The following is a 5,345-nucleotide window of genomic DNA, read 5'->3' on the forward strand; positions in this document are numbered from 1 at the left end:
TTGAAAGACTGCTCCAGAATCTCACTCCTCTAGTGACTGAAAATCTAATTTCCAAGCTAAGTTTATTAATAGCAAATTTGTACCAATTTGTCCTTGTGCCAGAACTGATCTTTATTATAAAGACCTTTTCTTCCCCTCCAGTATTTACTTCGCAATGAAGTGTTTACAGAGGGACATCACAATCCTCTCCCAGTCTTTGTTTTGCTGGGGAAAACAACCTCATCTCTCAGTTTTCTCTCATCTGCTGAGCTTTCTGTCCCTTACTTATCCTCCTGGCCCTGTTCTGCACCTGCTCCTGCACGAGTACATTTTTCTGACAGAGCTGTACACAGTGTTCTTGGCACACTCCTGCATCTTGGTTTGAAAGCTCCCTGTCTGTAGCAGGACTGTGTCCTTGAAACTATCCTACAACCGTATCAGCCCTGACATTCTCCACCATGTAGCTCCTATTGCTATCCAAGTTCCTCTGCTGCCTCTAGCAGCCCCCGCAGCGCTCAGCTCGTTCCCTCCTCTACGCCCACCCGCCAGCACGCTGTGCACACCAGCCCCCTTCCCACGCTGGCCCAGGACACGCAGGGCCTGGCGCTGGTGCCAGGGCCCCGTCCCGGGCTCTGTGCTGCCGCAGGGCTCTCCCACACGCGCTGCAGGTACCGGCTGCGCTGCCCTGCTCTGCTCCTCCACTTCAAAACGAGCAGACTCCTCCATCCTCCTGGGCCTCCCTGCCGTGTTGGCACTCTTCTGAACATCACTGACCCTGGCTTTCAACCCTGGATCTTCTGTAGCTCAGTCAGTGGTGATAGGACAGAGCCTCCCTTAGGCCCCCAAATCGAAGACCTCTGTCCTATTCAGAAAAACACAGGCCTTAACTAGACTCTGCAAGCTCCAAAATGCAACCAAACAACCCCTCAGCAACATGGCCAGATACATCCACTGAACTTTCCCTGCTGCCATGAACAATGGGAACATCCTTTCCCTCCAATGGGCAAAAAAAAATGCCAATGAAACACCAGTTCCTTGCTCACAGGCAAAATTGCTGCTGACTTTACTACACTGGGGTTTCCCTATAGCTTCCAGTGTTGGACATGTAGCCATGATGTCTCCCAGATGACAGCTTTTTGTCTAGCCTTGCACTTTCAGGACAAACCCAGACAGGGCAAAAATGGCACACAAAATACTGTTTAAGAAAAGCAAAGGCATTTTCATAATACTTGCATAAAGAATCAATTTGGACGTAGCTAAACCCAGATCATAGCCTAGGGAATAAAGAATTCTTCCATTTTCCAACCCTCAATCTAATTCTGTGAATTAGGGCAAGTGGGGACATCTGTTGTCTTGTGGAAATAAAATTCAGAGGAGCACACCCCTGGGAACTTGTCCAGTGCTATTTCAGTGGCATCGTTCCAGAAACTGCCCTCATATCCTGTCTTCACTCATGCACTGCTCCCAGATCCTTGCAGTAATCATGGCCTTAAGGTCACACAGCATAAAACACTTCATGAAATCTGCCTGTTCTACACTAACTCAAAAACCGTCACTCATCCTCTTATTCTCTGCACTTGCATCAAGGCTGTCAGCATCTTCATTTCTGACTTGTGGAGAGCTCCACCCCCCCTGTCAGGTAAGCCTTCCTTTCACTGGTACTATTAAGAAAGCTTTTAATTCAGGAAAGTGAAGTGAACACGGCAGCTATGTCTTGCTAAGGGCAGACCAGTTTTGGCAGCACACTGTGGACTTGTGCTTCTCTGCTAGGATACTTTACATCTCAAAATTAGTGATGCCTGGATTGTGTGCCAAATCCCAGGAAAGTATCCTACTTACAGATCCCACTGCCCCTGCAGTCCTTTGCCACACCACAGCCCAGACTTGCTCCTCCACTGTAGATGCTGAACATGATTGCTAAAAACATACAAGCACGATGCTTCTGTGGTATCAGTTTGGGGTTTTTGACCTATATGGTGTAATAGCTGCCTGGATTTAATTTAAGACTGATAAACTCCTCATCTGGGGTGTAAGCCATGCTGGAATTTGTTTCACCAGACTGTGGCTTCCTCCAGGTAGTGAAAAATGCTGAAAGGTAACCACAGAAACACTCTCTAGGTGTAGGCAAAGGCCCACCCACTAGTCGCCAAATCTCAGTGCAAAGCATGACAGGAAAGGAAACTTGGGCTTTATTGATTTTGAGGCCTCCCAGTCACATAAGCTATCTTCCCTGCTCAGGCAATCCTGGTGTGTGTGGTTTTTTTGTTTGTTTGCTTGTTTGTTTTGGTTTGTTTGGTTGGTTTTAAAACTCATTTGTGTTGCTCGCTTGGACAGAACCTTGGAAAGGAGAGAGAGGCATGACAACATGTGCCACTTCCTCCGCATGGAGGGAGGTCTCCATGGAAGAGGTCCAGCAGCGAGAGCACACTGTCCTTTCCCTGTGTGAGGGCAGATGGCAGCTGTCTGACCAGCATGCTCCTGTCTCAGGGTAAGGGGAATAACTTCACACCTGACATGATGTGCCACAAGCACTGCAAAAGCAGCATGGGAGCAGAGAAGGGCAGCTGGTGCAATGAAGGAATTTTTAGGACTTTCACTACGGAGACTTGGGTTTAAGTCCTACTGAGAAATGTCCAAGTCTTCTCTACTCATAATGCTAAGGAGCATAACAAAGAGTGCCTTCGCTGGGACAGAAAGACAGCTAGTAGAAAAGCACCATCAAAATATTCTCTTGGGAAGAACTTTTTTTAAGAACAGATCCTTTTAAAATTTGTTTTTGAAAGAGCATTGATTTTGATAAAAGCTCCTGCCAAAGCTACTTGGAAAAGCTTTGTTTCTGGCAGTTCAGAAGTTCTGTTTCAGAACTTCCAAATTGTACGTATTTTATTCCAGAGGCTTCTATCCCACATGAATCGCTGTGACCTTGCCCTAACAGGAAAGAAGTAGTAATATATTTGGCAACTTTTTAGATCATTAAGATGAAATGCTATTTACTACAGAAGGAAATGTTATGTGCTCTTCAGGTGTTGTAATGGCAGTGCTAGACTTTCATTATGTTACAAACAGGGGACTTCTTGTTTTAGAGAATAAGATGCTTCAGCCATATTAAGCAGCAGCTATTACAGATTTTTTTTAAAAAAGTAACTACTGTGTTTTCTTATATAATATACACACTGTGACCTACTGCTAGTCTGTACTTAGCAGATCATCAGTAAACATAAGCAGTACAAATCAAAACAAAAATTCAGAAATCCCAGAGCAAAACATTTCTAAAACTCAAAATCTGGAACACAGTGTCCTCACAGGAAATTTTAAAATTACTTGCTTGTGATTATAGAGGGTAGGGAGGAAAACAACCTTTACAGTATCAGAACTTCCCAAGAAATGGCAGCTCTGAGCTAGCTAATACACGTTAATTCTGAGAAGCCTGAGCAGCACTTTTAGCTAGGGACAAAGTCCAAGAGGATCAGGATGGAGGGAATTCTGCAGGGACCCACAGCACACGGAGCAAGGTTGTGGGAGGTCAGGCACAGCTGGCTGTGAGCACGCTCCAGGGCTGAGCAGAGCTTTGCTGGAGGAGTGTGGCACTGCCAGCTCAGAAGAGCACAGAAAAAGGGGGTTGTCTTCACTCCTCTGCCTGCTGTCTTCAGAGAAGCAGCAGGGCAGACCTTGAAGGGGAGAAGTGTCATGCTCCTGTGTGGGATGCACACTGCTATCCATACGTGGATGCTCCAGGCTCTACTGGCAAGCGCCCACACCTTCTAGAGGGGTGCTCAGGGCAAGGCAACCCATCAGCAGTGGGCTGGTGCCTCCCTTCCTGCTTCTCCAGACTCTGCATTAGCAGAGGAGGGTGCCAGCAAGCACCAGCCAGTGCAAACATGGAATTTCAAGCAGTTATTTTGTGGCCAGGACACCAACAACAGGCTACAGGGCATTCATCCAGATGCATTCATCTTTTAATTTTTGTGCTCATGACTCATGACCTTTGACACTCATGAGCTACCTGACCCTACTTAGTAACAAAATTACTTAATTACTAAATTAAATACTTAACACCTGACTAATTTCATTGAACTATCCAGCTTCCACAAGTTACAAAGGCCATCTCTCCAAAGACAATACTTTCACTTTCAAAGTATTTATGCCCCTTTTCTTTCCCACATAGACAACAATGAATGGCAAAGTCAAAATAAATGAGTAACTACCTCCCCCCATACTCTTGGCTTTATTGCTGGTCAACAGGGCACACAATCAAGCAGAACAGATGATATAGTCACTGGGCTTATGGAACTTACTGTGGAGCTTATTACACAATTCAGGATCTGCATCGTGTGTGTGTGCATTGCTGAGGTGGAAAGAGATGTGATGCTGAACAAAGGGCTCTGTTGACATAAATGAGACAAAAATCCCACTGACCTGGAAGTTAAAGAACAAAATCTACTTTGAGCCTCAGTGCCTGCTACCCATACAGATTAAATGAAGAATTCTTGTTTGAGTGAAGTATGATCCTAATGTGCTCTTCTTAAGGACACAGTGAGCATGTGCCAGCACCGTGACTCCCACTCCAGCAAACCCCATCAGCAGCAAAATCATGTGAAGGACAACGCAAGACTAAATTGCCTTTTAGATTTTTCTGTCACAAGGTTACTCCAAAGCATCTAGCATAAAGAAATTTATCCATGCAAGCCAACAATATTGGCAGGAGGAGAGTTACACAACAAGATACTGGCAGGGGAACAGAGTACTGAAAGATGGAGCAACCTGTGAGAAAAGCTTCTAAGCACTATGGCAACACAAACACACCACGAACTGCAAAAGCTCAGATAAGGACTCCAGAGAAGCAGCATGCTCAAAGTCAAAAGGTATGGTGAGAAGGCCCCTCCCAGGTAACTGGCAGAGCAATATGGAAAAGGAGAAAAGATTTATCAGCTTAACAGCCTCCAGTCCCTGGAAAGGCTGCAATCAGTGCCTGGACACTTGTTTCACGGAATACAAATACCACACATCACCAGATGAGCCAACCTCAACCCAGCTGGAGTGAGTGGGATGACTCCATTGAGGTCAGCTGAGTTTAACAGCTTACTCTGGACTTACAGCTGGAACATCAAAGCAATACACAAACCTAGGTAATTAATCATAACCAAATGCCAGGCCAGGAATTTTGTCATAATACAAGCCTTTTTCAACAGCCCAAGCATCACATTCTAGACGGTCTTGGCTGAGTGTATCGGATAAGCAGCGAGGATTCTGATGGCAGAATCCCCTCTTCTACCAGCATTGCTGGGTTCCTCAGCTCTTGCAGCAGCTCGGGCTGCCAGGGAAGGACTCCACTGGGCAGGCAGTGTGTGAGCAGGATGCGGGCATGC

The sequence above is a fragment of the Merops nubicus genome, unplaced genomic scaffold, assembly GCF_000691845.1.
Source record: "Merops nubicus isolate BGI_N331 unplaced genomic scaffold, ASM69184v1 scaffold14000, whole genome shotgun sequence".
In the NCBI taxonomy this organism is placed as follows: Eukaryota; Metazoa; Chordata; class Aves; order Coraciiformes; family Meropidae; genus Merops; species Merops nubicus.